This window comes from Leucoraja erinacea, chromosome 1, assembly GCF_028641065.1.
Source record: "Leucoraja erinacea ecotype New England chromosome 1, Leri_hhj_1, whole genome shotgun sequence".
NCBI classification, from domain to species: Eukaryota; Metazoa; Chordata; class Chondrichthyes; order Rajiformes; family Rajidae; genus Leucoraja; species Leucoraja erinaceus.
This window is the reverse complement of record NC_073377.1, coordinates 87,036,087-87,052,215: the sequence shown is the minus strand read 5'-3', so window position 1 is coordinate 87,052,215 and position 16,129 is coordinate 87,036,087.

Below are 16,129 nucleotides of genomic sequence, written 5' to 3'. Positions count from 1 at the left end.
TCTGTGTGAAAACATTACCCCTCGGATTCCTATTGTCTTTTCCCCTTTACCCCGAACCTATGTTGTCCCTCCCCCCAGTCGTAACAGGGTCAAAGTCCTCCAAGTCCTCACCTTTTACCCCATCAGCACAATATCCTCCAACATTTTTGCCACCTCCAATGGGATCCCACCACTAGCCACATCTACCCATCTCCACCCCTTTCTGCTTTCCTAGTTGCGACTCCCTGGTTAACTCATCCGTTCCTACCCAAACCACCCCCTCCCCAGGTAAAGTCATAGAGCCATAGAGTGACAGTGTGGAAACAGGCCCTTCAGCCCAACCCGTCCACACTGGCCAACAATGCCGGTGCTTGGTCCATATCCCTCCTAAACTGTCTAATCCATGTACTGTACCCGTCTAACTGATCCTTAAACAATGGGATGGTCACAGCCTCAACTACCTCCTATGGCAACTTGTTCCATACACCCACCACCCTTTGTGTGAAAAAGATTCCTATTAAATATTTACCCCTTCACCTTGAACCTATGTTCTCTGGTTCTCGATCCCCCTACTCTGGGCAAAAGACTCCGTGCATCTACCCAGTCTATTCCTCTCATGATTTTGTATACCTCTGTCAGATCTCCCCTCGTCCTCCTGCACGCCATGGAATACAGACCCAGCCTACTCAACCTCTCCCTGTAGCTCACACCCTCTAGTCCTGGCAACATCCTCATAAATCTTTTCTGAATCCTTTCAAGCTTGACAGTATCTTTCCAATAATAAGGTGCCCAGAACTGAACACAATATTCTAGACGGGCTGACTGGAGGTGTTTTGCAAAACGATTGCCAAGCCTGCGCTTGGTCTCCCCCCTCAACTCCATCCAAGGACCTAAACAGTCTTTCCAGGTGAAGCAGAGGTCCACTTTCACCTCCTCCAACCACATCTACTGCATCCGCTGTTCCAAGTTCTACATCGGCGAGACCAATTTACAATTTTTTACCAAAGCTAATCAACCTACAAACCTGCACATCTTCGGTGTGGGGGAGGAAACCGGAACACCCGGAGAAAACTCCTATGGTCACAGGGAGAACGGACAAACTCTGTACAGACGACACCCCATCACAAACTGTTCCTTTAATTATCTCCTTTCCTCCCTCCTGCACTTCCCTTAGTTCCTTCTTCAAATTTCTGACATTTTCTTAAAAGAGCTAGTCTGTTTGAACCATTGCTTCCCACTGAATAGACGCTGTCTGACGTGATGAGTTCTGTCAGCACTTTCTGCATTTCTATAATTTTAAAGTGGGATGCCCATTCCTCCTTCCCCTCCGATGTCCTGGCTTGTGAAGCTTCTTTCACAGGCAGCAAGCTGAAAGAGATTACTACCTCTTTAAATGACTTCTGGTCTGTAAACACTTAAATTTCCTGCTGCCATTGAGCCGCTGTTGATCCGAGGGTAGACTTCCTGCCTTTCACTTAATTTGCACATCATAATCAGATGAACCTGGCAGTAACAACACTGATGTTGATCACAGGGGCCGATGGGTTGCTGTTTTATGGTGAAGGGGAAATAAGAAAGGTCAATTCTTTATTCCTTGAAAGGAGAAACTGAGGTTATGTGTTGACCTGAAAAGCCGTCTTTTATTCAATCAGTTGGCTTTGCTGTCCACACCCTCACCCTGGCTGTGATAAGTCCTGATATGTTTGTTGTGCAATGGAATAATGGTATAACGTATGCGTCACTATCACATACTAAACCCCTTAAGGATAACTAAACAGATTGTACTACATCAAAGTTACAATTCTCTTGTGTCAATGTTTGTCAGATTCAAGGTTAGAAGTTTCCAAAACTTTTCAGGACAACGTTGATTTAAGTGACTGCCAAGTGCAGCCAGTGTTAAACATGTAATTCATTAGTGTTTGATTTGCAGTGTGCCTAGTTGTGTTAGTTGCTAGATGCAGTTAAAACAAATCTGTGCTGCCTAGGAGAGAAAGAGGGAGCAGAGACAAAGACAGAGACAATTTGATTAATTTTGTAGTCTAGGTATTTTGTATTTAGTTTAATGAATTAATCAATCAGGCAAAACAACTTGGAGAAACATTTTCAAAAATCATCAGGTCAAGAAATAGAGATTCTTCTATTTTGCAAATCTGAGTCCCAGTTCAAACTTGCTGCGACAATACTGAGGACAGGAAGCACTCACGTGGACCAGGTTGTGCAGTCCTGCTTCCCATAATGTGTATACAATTTCTACATTAAGGGAAGATATCTCACTATAATCTGGAAGAGATAATGTGAAGGGAAAAGCATAAAAATAAATATATATATAAAATAATAATAATATAAATTATATGATATACTAGACTAAGTGGGTGTCCCTTGTTCACACGGGAGGGCTGGCCCCCCAATGCAATATTCCACCTCTCCACCAATTCCAATATTGGTGGCCAGTGGGGGGGCTTTCTAGAGCGCTAGTATGGGTGTTGTGGCCTGAAGGCTGGTCTACAGAGGGCTAGTAGGGACATTGTGGGCCAAATGGATTCTTTGGGTGGCAGCTCAGTCACTCAAGCCTAATGTTCTGGCAACTCACTCATGGCTGGTGGGCTGGCAGTTGACTCATGGCTATTCCTTTAAATTCCATTTCAAGCAGGGGGCAAGGCCACCAAATTCAAATGTAGTTTCCTACTACTTCAAGCAGGGTGAAAGGCCACCAAATTCAGGTGCAGTTTCATACCACTTCAAGCAGGGTGCAAGGCCACCAAATTCAAGTGCAGTTTCATACCACTTCAAGCAGGTTGCAAGGCCACCAAATTCAAGTGCAGTTTCATACCATTTAATGCACAGTGCAAGTCCACAACATTCAAATGCAGTTTCATACCATTTCAAGCAGGGTGAAACCACCATAAAAAAAACACCACATAAACACTAAATAATCCCCACATAAACATCACACTCACAGTTCAGTAGACATTCAGTGTGTTCGATTGATTCACAGCTCAGGCAGAGTTGTGAACTCTCCTTCCCCCATCTTGCAGAGACTGAACCACACCCACACGTCCGGGTTTTATAATCCCTCCCCCCTCCCACCAGAAGGGATGTGGCCTTCAAGGCGTGATTGACAGGAGAGACATTCTCAACATTTTTTAAACACTCATAATACTTTTATTTTTCATTGATGGGAAGAATCCTCTGCACCCGATGAGTGGCCGGGGACTGAGTAAGATGGCCAAAAATCACAGCCGTATGTGGTAGCGTTTTATCTAAAATCAATATACAGTGCAAACAGAAAGTTATCAAGTTTAGACTTTTAATCATTTGCCATTTCAAACCAACCACCATTTGCAGTGCTTTATTTTCAACCATTTGCAGTTCTTTATTTCAAACCAACCACCATTTGCAGTGCTTTATTTCAAACCAGCCACCACCAGCAGTGCTTTATTTCAAACCAGCCACCACCAACAACCATATGCTGTGCTTTATTTCAAACCAACCACCACCAACAACCATTTGCAGTGCTTTATTTCAAACCAACCACCACCAACAATCATTTGCTGTGCTTTTATTTCAAACCAACCACATTTTCATTTTCAAAACACATTAAGGGCACTCAAGGTCAGTAAAACCATGCACAGTTTAGTGCACATGTGTTCAGTGTTATTTACAGAGACTGAGAGACGTGACCCTCTCGCTTCCCCCATCTTGCAGAGACTGACTGAGGCACTCAACACTTCCGGGTTTTATAGTCCCTCTGGAAGGGGCGTGGCCTTCAGGGGAGAGAATCTCAACATTACTTTAAACACTAACAACTCTTTTATTTTTCATAAATGGGAAAAATCCTCTTGTCCTGCACAGCGGAGGGGGACTCTAAGATGGCCAAAAATCACACCCGTAACTGATAGCGTTTTTTTTTCTAAAATCAATGTACAGAACAACAGGAAGTGGTCAAGATCAGACTTTTAGTAATATAGATAATAGATTATTTAATATATAATGTATATATTATTTAATATAGAATTATAGAATAGTAAGAACCTCATTGCTTTGTTTTGGGACATATGATATAAAAGACTCTTGATTCTTGAATTACTTTATAACAGTTAGTAGATAATTTTCCAGCTCTGTAAATATTTTGCTTGTATATATAATTTTCTGTAAAGGAGGGGTTTGAATTTTGCAGGAAGTGTAATTAAAACACTGCACCAACCAGATTTCTGCCACAATCCCAGGAAAGCTAGAGCAGTCTACACAAATTCTGGGCCCAACTTTATAAATTTATTCAAGAAAAAAAAATTCTGCTCAAGAATTACACACATTTAGATAAGTGGCCACAGTAAGATATTGAGTCAAAGATTCGTGGACTCTTCAGCCCATCTAGTCCACAAACCCATTTACACTAATTCCAAACTAACCCTAATTCATTGTCCACAAAATCCCATCCACTAACTCTCTCACAACCCATCAAATTCCACTCACCACCACACCAAGTGTCATTAACAGTATCCAATTAACCTACCAGCTCACATGTCCTTTGTGATGTTGCTGGAAGCTAGATCACCCAGAGGAAACCCACGCAGTCACAGAGAGATCATGCAATCCCCTTATTCCCCTTATTCATAATTCTGTTTTATCCACAACCAAAATAGTTTCTAACTTGCCTTTTATCTTTTCTGTGATATTCACAGCTCAGACTGAGAGATGTGACCCTCTCGCTTCCCCATCTTGCAGAGACTGACTGAGGCACTCAACACTTCCGGGTTTTATAGTCCCTCCGGAAGGGGCGTAGCCTTCAGGAGAGAGAATCTCAACATTTTTTAAACACTAATAACCCTTTTATTTTTCATCGATGGGAAAAATCCTCTTGTCCTGCACAGCGGAGGGGGATTCTGAATAACCTTCTCAACTTCGAGCATCTCACTAAGCAGTAATGGAACTTTAGTTCAAAGTTGAATGGAATCACTTAGTCTTGCAGTGATCCTCTCCAATGTCGTTCTGTTCAAGTTTCAAGTATTTTCTTCCCAATGAGAGCCATGAGTTGCCATGAGCTCGTGCACCAACATGATAGAAGATAGCCGGTGGCTCATTCCAGTGTTCTGCCATTGTTTCTTTATAATTGGTGCTTTGGCATGCTTTAAGTTATGTGAGTCAACTTGCCTTTCAAAATATCCTTTCCTTTCCGACTTTTGGCAGAAAATATTTCAGTACATTATCAACACTGAAATACGATCAGTCCATGAGCACAGGAACTCACCTACATACATTTATATGCGCAACCCCATGTATTAGTGATGAAAAATGGAAACATTAACTTTTTTTTTCCTTTCAGATGCTGAGTAAAATATCTCAGAAAGCAATGAGACATGGCATCCAAAGAGTGTGAAGGATTTTTATATGACATCATATTAACTATTTACATGCTGAGCTTCAAACTCGTGTTGCAGACTGCAAAACTGTTAAATTATTTGAATGCAGACAGATTGCATGCTATTACTATCCAACATGATCACATGCAAATACAGAATAAGCAGTATGCTTAAAGATACATCAAACAATGGTAAACTTCAAGCAGAATAACCAAACACACATTTAATGAATACCAACTATAAATTTATTCTAACTGTTTCCTACTAACAACAGGCAGCATTTCTTGAGAAAAAGGATGGGTGATGTTTCAGCACCCTTCATCAGACAGGAACTGTTTCCTGATCTGCGTATGAGCTTTACTGTTGAATCCATTTTAAAATTGTTTCCTTCTGGTTTAGACCCCAATGAAGGATGTATTTCCCTGCTTGGTTAGGTTTGGCACTTCCTCAAGTTTGCACTAGATCTCTCTCAGTTAACTTCAAGATCATGTAGATTACTATCCTTACCTGGTTCACCTTTGACAGACATAATTTAACCTACATGAACACCAGAATCTGTCACCACTTTCAAACAGTGCATTCAGAAAGTATTCAGACCCATCACTTTTTCCACATTTTGTTACGTTACAGCCTTATTCTAAAATGGATTAAATTTATTTTTTTCTTCATCATTTTACACACAATACCTCGTACTAAATAAGTAAAAACAGGTGTTTAGACATTTTTGCAAAGTAATTAAAAATAAATAAATGAAATATCACATTTACACAAGTATTCAGACCCTTTACTCAGTACGTTGTCGAGGCAGTTTTGGCAGCAAATACAGCCTCAAATCTTCTTGGGTATGACGCTGCAAGCTTGGCACACCTATATTTGGGTAATTTCTCCCATTTTTCTCTGCGGATCCTCTCAAGCTCTGTCAGGTTGGATGGGGAGCGTCGATGCTCAGCTATTTTCAGGTCCCTCCAGAGATGTTCCATCGGGTTCAAGTCCGGGCTCTGGCTGGGCCACTCGTCACAAAGCCACTCCTGCATTGTCTTGGCTGTGTGCTTAGGGTCATTGGCCTGTTGGAAGGTGAGCCTCCACCTCAGTCTGAGGTCCAGAAGGCTCTGGAGCAGGTTTTCATCCAGCATCTCTCTGTACTTTGCTCCATTCATCTTTCCCTCAATCCTGACTAGTCTCCCAGTTCCTGCAGCTGAAAAACATCCCCACAGCATGATGCTGCCACCACCATGCTTCATGGGTATGGTGACTAAACGGTGCTTGGTTTCCTCCAGGCGTGACGCTTGGCATTCAGGCTAAAGAGTTCAATCTTGGTTTCATCAGACCAGAGAACTGTGTTTCTCATGCTTTTTGGCAAACTCCAAGCAGGCTGTCATGTGCCTTTTACTGAAGAGTGGCTTCTGTCTGGCCAATCTACCATAAAGGCCTGATGTATAAAGGTGGAGTACTGCAGATATAGTTGTCCTTCTGAAAGGTTCTCACATCTCCACAGAGGAACTCTGGAGCTCTGTCAGAGTGACCATCAGATTTTTGGTCACCTCCCTGATCAAGGCCCTTCTTCCCCGTTTGGTCAGGCGGCCAGCTCTACGAAGAGTCCTGGTGGTTCCAAAGTCCTTTCATTTAAGAATGACGGAGGATACTGTGCTCTTCGGGTCCTGCAATGCTGCAGAAATTGTTTTATACCCTTCCCCAGATCTGTGTTTAAACACAATCCTGTCTCTGAGGTCTACGGACAATTCCTTCATCTTCATGGCTTGGTTTTTTTTTTTTTGCTCTGACATGCACTGTCAACTGTGGGACCTTATTTAGACAAGTTATATAGACAGGTGTGTGCCTTTCCAAATCATGTCCAATCGATTTAATTTACCACTGGTGGACTCCAATCAAGTTGTAGAAACATCTCAAGCATTGATTGTAGACTTTAGGAGAGCTCCCCCTCCTCTCCCCTCCCCTCACCCCACTCACCATCAACACCACCACAGTCACATCTGTGGAGCCTTATAAGCTCCTGGGAACCATCATCTCCAAGGACCTTAAGTGGGGGGCTACCATCGACTTCACAGTCAAAAAGGCACAACAGAGGATGTACTTCCTGCAGCAGCTGAGGAAGCACAATCTGCCACAGGCAATGATGGTCCAATTCTCTACAGCCATCGTAGGGTCTGTTTTCACCTTCTCCATCATGGTCTGGTTTGGCTCAGCCACCAAGCACAACATCCGGAGGCTGCAACAAATCGTCCAATCAGCTTAGAAGGTTATTGGCTGCAACCTTCCCTCCGTTGACAAACTGTACACTGCAAGGGCCAGGAAGCGAGTGGGTAAGATTATCTCTGAACCCTCTCACCCTAGCCACAAACTCTTTGAATGACGTCCCTCTGGAAGGCAACTGTTTTCCACGAGTAGTAACCAAAACCAAAGTAGTAATCAATAACCAAAAATGTGTAGCCTCCTTTTTCTCTGGAATTTTAATTAATTCACATGATTAATCGTTATGTTTTATTATTAATGTTTAATGTTTTATTCCTAACTGTTACTGTATGTCATGTTGTCACTTGCTGTGCGGAGCACCAAGGCAAATTCCTTGTATTTGAATATACTTGGCCAACAAACTTATTCAAACTTATTAAATCATTCATTCATTCATAATGAATGGAAACAGGATGAACCTAAGCTCAAATCTGTGTGTCATAGCAAAGGGTCTGCATACTTATGTCAATGTAATATTCCAGTTATTTCTTTTTAATTACTTTGCAAAAGTTTCTAATCACTTGTTTTCACTTCTTCATTCTGGGGTATTGTGTGTAGATTGACGATGAAAACAATTCATTTAATCCATTTTAAAATAAGGCTGTAACGTAACAAAATGTGGAAAAAGTGATGGAGTCTCAATACTTTCTGAATGCACTGTACACATCACTTTAAAAACCTTTATTATTCCTACCTCCTACTGTGAACTCAACTTGCTGGGTGATTAAGAACATGAGCACTCTTTATTTTATTTGAAACCGTGTTCTTTCTGATCAGTGTTATAACAATGCTTATGACTGAATTACTTCTGCTCAAATTTTTAAGCTAAAGTTGATTGAACAAAACTCAGAAATGTTTTCAATCGTCACCAGGAGTATCTCAGTACCTCAGCTCCATACTGAGTTTCATTCTCCTGACAACACTTATTTCTTGAGAGCTTCCTTGACTATTCTCACGGACCTTTTGGCAGCTCCATTTGAAGCCAAATGAAATGAAGGAATGAGAGTGTGCTCGATGCCATTCCATTCCATAATGCTTGCAAACATTGTAGCTCTTTATTAGAAATTAACTATTTTAATAAAACCATGTTATGCACATTGAGACTTCAGTTGATCTATAGTATTCAATTCAATTCACCCTATTATTCCCTTTATACACATCATACATCACCCTCTTGCAGTCCAAGGAATATAATCAAGCTACTAGAGAGATAGTTGTGGCTGGGACTATCCCAATGTTTAAGAAACAGTTAGACAAGTACACGGATAGGGCAGGGTTGGAGGGATATGGACCAAACACAGGCAGGTAGGACTAGTGTAGCTGGGACATTGATTGATTGATAGAATTTATTGCCACACAACCAGGGTCGGTGGAATTTGGGTTGTCAGCTGCAGTACAATAATAAAGAACACACAACCACAATAAAAATTTACCACAAACATCCACCACAGCATTCATCACTGTGGTGGAAGGCACAGAACTTGGCCAGACCTCCTCCATTTTCCCCTGTGGTCGGGACCTCCACCCTCCGCAGCCGTTGCTGCGGGCGTCCAGATGGTAAAGGACAAAGTCAAAGGCAAGGTAAGTCCAGGATCAGCTCTTCCCTACCGGAGACTGCGGAGACTGCGGCTTCAGGTTGGTGTAGACCTCAGGCCGGCGGTCAAAGATTTAAGGTTCCCGCCTGTTTCCACACGGTATCACTCTATGACTTACTCCTCAGCCTCCTATGCTCCAAGGATTAAAGTCCTAGCATGCCCTCTCCCTATAACTCAGGCCCTCAAGTCCTGGGAGAGTCCTTGTAAATCTTCTCAATACTCTTTCCAGCTTAATGATATCCTTCCTATAGCAAGGTGACCAAAACTGAACAGTTATCCAAATGCGACTTCACCAAGGCCTTGATGAGGCAAATTTAGCAAAGGCCATCTTAGACCACCCTACCTATATATGGCAGCACTTTCAGAGACCTATATCCCTGCACTCTATACAACACTCCCCATGGCCCTGCCATTCACTGTGAACATCCTGGTCTGGTTTGACTTCCCAAAATGCAACACCTCACAGTTGTCTGCATTAAACTTCATTAACCATTCCTCTGCCCACTTGCCCAGCTGATCAAATGCTTTAATTGTTTAAGAAAGAACTGCAGATCCATAGATGCTGCCTCACCTGCTGAGTTTCTCCAGCATTTTTGTCTGCTTTAATTGTTGATAACCATCTTCGGTACCGCCCACTTTAGTGTTATGTGCGAACTTACTAATTATGCCTTGCACATTCTCATCCAAATCGTTGATATAAACTACAAACTACAAAGGGCCCAGCACTGATCGCTGAGGCACATCACAGGCCTCCAGTCTGGAAATAATATTGATTTTGATTCTCCACATGTGAGATTAGCTCAGTCAGCTATATGTGAATTAATCACAATTAACTTTTGCTTAATGAGCTGATCTATTAGCTGTACATTAATAATTTGTTTAGTTTAGAGATACAGCATGAAAACATGCCCTTCGGCCCACCGAGTCCCATAGCCCATAGATAATCCATTCACACTTGTTCTAGGTTATCCCATTTCCTACAAACTAGGGAGCAATTTGCAGAGGCCAGTTAACCTACATACCTGCATGTCTTTGCGATGTGGGAGGAAACTGGAACACCTGGAGGAAACCTATGCAATCACAGGAAGAATGTGCAAACTCCAAACTGGGTCTCTGGGTGCTGTGAGGCAGCAGCTCTACCAGCTGTGTCACTGTACTGCTCTATCTGTCTATTAATTGATTCTCTGTTTGTCACCAAACTTTGTTAACTTCAAATTACTGTTGCTTATATTAATAGCCAATTCCTTGATGCAGCCATATGATAACCATATGCATTTATTTACCCATTTATTAATTGAAGTGTCAATTCAAAGTGGAAGGCATTGAAGAATAAAATGTAATCTATCCTGCCAAACAGGAAACTAACAGGATCAGGAGCACCATTTTAGTGGATTGGGTTAAAATAGTTTTCAACAGAATTTTGTGAGATATTCGCCTAATGACCAAGATTTATAGGGCTTGCCTTAATCCTGGACTTTCATTTCTTTGGGAGTGGTAGGAATTCCCTGCCAAAGTTAAGGGAAGTAATTAGGGCAACGCCTTTAGCAATATCAATTGCAGCAATTTAATATGGTGATCAACATACATTGAATTAACCGTTGATTACTATGTAACGAGTAACTGTGAATTTGTGGTCATTTTAGTCCAAAATGAGGGCATGATTGATTAAAATTGCTGGAATCTTGAATAAAAAAACAAACTGCTGGAGAAAGTCAGTAGCTATAGAGTACAGCAAAAAGCTTTGTTTAGCATGCTATTCTAACAGATCAGATGCACCATATATAAATTAAATCGTCAAACTCAAGTACAACAGGCAGAGCAAAGGGGAAGATACAGAGTGCAGAATCATACACATGGAAACAGACCCTCTGGGTCAATTTGTCCATGCCACCAAAGATGCCCATCTAAGGATCACCTCCCACAACCGGATCAAGGACTGCAACATCTTGATCTTCACTGAAACTTGGCTCAACACTGACGTTCCTGACAGCGCCATCCAGCTATCGGGGCGTCATTTACTCCGAGCGGACAGGACATCAGACTCTGGTAAGACCAGAGGGGGGGTCTGTGCATTTATGTAAACAAAGCATGGTGCACGGACTCCACCATCATCGAGAGTCACTGCTCAGCTAACCTTGAATTCCTCTTGGTTAGATGCAGACCGTTCTATCTGCCCAGAGAGTTCACCTCCACTGTTGTGACTGCAGCCTATATCCCTCCTGATGCTAATGCCAAGCTTGCAATGAAAGAGCTGCATACTGCCATTAGCAAACAACAGACGCACAACCCCGAGGCAGCCTTCATTGTTGCGGGTGACTTCAATCACTCCAACCTGAAGACTGTACTCCCCAAATTCCACCAACATGTATCCTTCCCCACTAGAGTAGACAAGACACTGGACAAAGTCTACACCAACATGGCTGAAGCTTACAAAGCCATCCCCCTCCCCCACCTTGGTCAGTCTGATCACGTCTCATTGTTCCTGCTCCCTAAGTACTCCCCACTCATCAGACGGGTTAAACCAACTGTAAGGACAGTTAAAGTCTGGTCAGAGGAGGCGGACTCCACACTTCAGCAGTGTTTTGGAAACACTGACAGGAAGGCGTTTGCAGCCCAGGCCACCCTTGACTCTCACACGGACATTGATTCCTATACATCCTCTGTTCTGGACTTTATAAACTCCACCATCAATAGTGTCACCTCCCTCAAACAGGTGACCATATACCCGAATCAGAAGCCATGGATGAACAGCGAGGTCAGGCTACTGCTGAAAGCACGGGACACCGCTTTCGAGTCAGGCGATGCTCGAGCCTACAGTTCATCCAGGGCTAACCTGAAGAGGGGCATCAGGAAGGCCAAGCACTGCCATAAGCTCAGGATTGAGGAGCACTTCAACAACAACTCCGACCCCCGACGCATGTGGCAAGGCATCCAGGCCATCACGGACTACAGACCCTCCAACATCACCCCCACATCCAGCGACGCCTCCTTCCTTGAGGAGCTTAATCACTTCTATGGCCGCTTCGACAGGGACAATCTAGAGACAGCCATCAAGGCTGTGCTACCTGCCGATCACCAACCCCTCACACTCACCACCTACGACGTGTACGTGGCACTGAGTAGGACTAATGCACGTAAGGCTGCTGGCCCTGACGGCATCCCCGGGCGCGTGCTCAGTGCCTGTGCTGCGCAGCTGACAGACGTCTGGACTGACATCTTCAACCTGTCACTTGCCCAAGCAGTTGTCCCCACTTGCCTTAAAGCCACCTCCATCGTGCCAGTGCCAAAACACTCCACTGCGGCAAGCCTCAACGACTTCCGCCCAGTTGCACTTACCCCCATAATCACCAAGTGTTTCGAGAGGCTGGTCCTGGCACACCTCAAAAGCTGCCTACCCCCCACACTGGATCCCTATCAGTTTGCCTACCGCAAGAACAGGAGTACGGAGGATGCCATCTCAACGGCACTTCACTCCGCCCTCTCCCACCTTGACAACAGAGACACTTATGTAAGAATGCTGTTCATCGATTACAGCTCAGCATTCAACACCATTATTCCATCAAAACTGATCACCAAACTCGGTAACCTGGGCATCGACCCCTCCCTCTGCAACTGGATACTGGACTTTCTAACCAACAGACCCCAGTCTGTGAGGTTAGACAAGCACACCTCTTCAACCCTCACCCTGAACACCGGCGTTCCTCAGGGCTGTGTGCTGAGCCCCCTCCTCTACTCCCTCTTCACCTATGACTGCACACCTGTACATGGTACTAACACCATCATCAAGTATGCAGATGATACAACGGTGATTGGCCTCATCAGCAACAACGATGAGCTGGCCTACAGGGAGGAGGTCCAGCACTTAGCAGCATGGTGCGCTGACAACAACCTGGCCCTTAACTCCAAGAAGACCAAGGAGCTCATTGTAGACTTCAGGAAGTCCAGAGGCGGCACGCACACCCCCATCCACATTAACGTGGACGGAGGTGGAACGTGTTTCTAGCTTCAGGTTCCTGGGAGTCAACATCTCCGATGACCTCTCTTGGACCCACAATACCTCTACTCTGATCAAGAAGGCTCATCAGCGTCTCTTCTTCCTGAGGAGACTGAAGAAGGTCCATCTGTCTCCTCAGATCCTGGTGAACTTCTACCACTGCACCATCGAGAGCATCCTTACCAACTGCATCACAGTATGGTATGGCAACTGCTCTGTTTCCGACCGGAAGGCATTGCAGAGAGTGGTGAAAATTGCCCAACGCATCACCGGTTCCACGCTCCCCTCCATTGAGTCTGTCCAAAGCAAGCGCTGTCTGCGGAGGGCGCTCAGCATCGCCAAGGACTGCTCTCACCCCAACCATGGACTGTTTACCCTCCTACCATCCGGGAGGCGCTACAGGTCTCTCCGTTGCCGAACCAGCAGGTCGAGGAACAGCTTCTTTCCGGCGGCTGTCACTCTACTAAACAACGTACCTCGGTGACTGCCAACCGCCCCCCCCCCCCCCCCCCCCCCCCCCCCCCACCCCCCCACCCCCCCCCCCCCCCCCCGGACACTTATTATTATTTTTTATTCAAATCGTTTGCTATGTCGCTCTTCAAGGGAGATGCTAAATGCATTTCGTTGTCTCTGTACTGTACACTGACAATGACAATTAAAATTGAATCTGAATCTGAATCTGAATCTATGCTAGTCTCACTTGCCCATGTGTAGCCCATATCCCTCTGTGAAAAGGTCACCCCTCAAGTTCCTATTATATCCCCCCCACCCCCACCTTAAATCTATAAACACCACCCCAAAACATCACCTATACATGTTCTCCAAAGATGCTGCCTGACCCGTTGAGTTACTCCAGCACTTTGTGACCTCTCAGATGTTGTCAGAGTACCTGCCTCTGCTGCCAATTTAGACAAGGTGTTCCAGATTCCAACCATTTACAGGGTGAAAAGGTTTTTTACCTGAAATCAATGCCCTCCAGTTCTACCTTATCTATGATACGAGAAAACATTTCCTATCATCTACCCTATTTGTGGTCCTCATAATTTGATATACCACTACCAAGTCACCCCTCAGCACCCTCCTCCTACTTACTTACTGCCTATTATGCCTCCTGGCATGTAGGGCAGCAACGAAGGTCCTCCACTCAGTAGTGTTGATACTTTCTGTTGCTGTTTCCAAAACATATTTATTTTACGAGACAGGGTTGTTTGCCCTGTGCTCAACCTCCAACCTGGAGGACCAGTGGATCGCTCTTCATCTCATCTCTACCCTTCGACCTGTCCAGCATAGGAGACCCTAACAGGAGATGAATCTCCCGCTGGCATAGCTCTTTGGGTCACTGAGACACACAAGCTCCCCGATCACGACAAGGATGCAATCCAACGGGGAGGCACCCTCCTCCACTTCATGGATAATGAGCTGATGGAAAAGCCTGGGATCATGCTCTGGTCTCCTCTTTTCTTCACTAGTTGTAAAGTTATAGAGTCATAGAGTCTACACACAGTGTAAAAACAGGCCCTTCAGCCCAACTTGCCTACACCGGACAACATATCCCAGATACATGTCCCACCTGCCTGCGTTTGGTCCATATCCAAACCTGTTCTATCCATGTATTGGCTAACTGTTTCTTAAACGTTGGGATAGTCCTGGCCTCAACTACATCCACTGGCAGCTTGTTCCATACACCCACCATTCTTTGTGTGAAAAAGCTAACCTTCAGATTCCTATTAAATCTTTTCCCCTTCACCTTAAACCTATGTTCTCTGGTCCTCGATTCACCTACTATTGGCAAGATATACCCAATCTGTTCCTCTCATGATACATTTCTGTTCAGCCATAAATACAACTGTCCAGGCTGTGGCTCCGACTTTTTGTGCAACTGAGGAGACTACTCCCAGCGGCCACCGTCGAACATGTGGCAACAAACTAGTCGCCTGTAGTCGCCTAAAAAATCGCCTTTTGTGGGACAGGCCCATAAAGATATCTAAAATAAAATCAGAACATTTTGAACATTATTTACAATATTTGTGGAGAGACCGTTAATGCCATAACTCTTCAAGTGGTTCAGAAAACATGGGGAATATCCTTTAGTATTTCCTCTTTGCGAATGTTGTGAGGTTGGGATGGATAAGTTTGTTTAGTTTATTGTCACGTGTACCTAGGTAGAGTGAAAAGCTTTTGTTGCATGCTAACCAGCCAGCAGAACGACAATACATGATTACAATCGAGCCAATTACAGTGTATATAGATGCATTTCAATTCAATTCAATTCAATTCAATTCAACTTTAATGTCATCGCACAAATACAAGTATGAGTACAACGAAATGCAGTTTTGCGTCAGTCCGTAGTAGTTGTGCATAAAGAAATAAAAATAATGGAAAGAGAGAAGTTACAGCGTAATCAAAAAATACAGAATAATTAAACAATGGGGACTATCGGCGGGACTCCGAGTTCAGCAATGTGATTGTATTGTTGTAGAAGCTGTTCCTCATCCTACTACGTGACCTGAGGCTCCTGTACCGCCTCCCTGATGGGAGGAGGGAAAACAATCCATGGTTGGGGTGTGAGGGGTCTTTGATGATCTTCCCGGCCCGTCTCAGACACCGTTTTCGGTGGAGGGCATCCATGGCAGGGAGCGGGGCACCGATGATGTGCTGCGCGGTTTTCACCACCCGTTGTAGTGCCTTCCTGTCCGCAGCAGTGCAGCTGCTGTACCATACCGTGAAGCAGGTGGTCAGGATACTCTCTATGGTACAGCGGTAAAAGTTGGTCAGGATCCGGGGGGACAGGTGGGCTTTCTTGAGCCTCCTCAGGAAGTAAAGGCGCTGCTGTGCCTTTTTGATCAGCTTGGAGGTGTTGAGGGACCAGGACAAATCCTCCGAGATGTGTACTCCGAGGAATTTATAGCTGGAGACGCGCTCCACCTCAGTCCCGTTTATATGGATGGGGG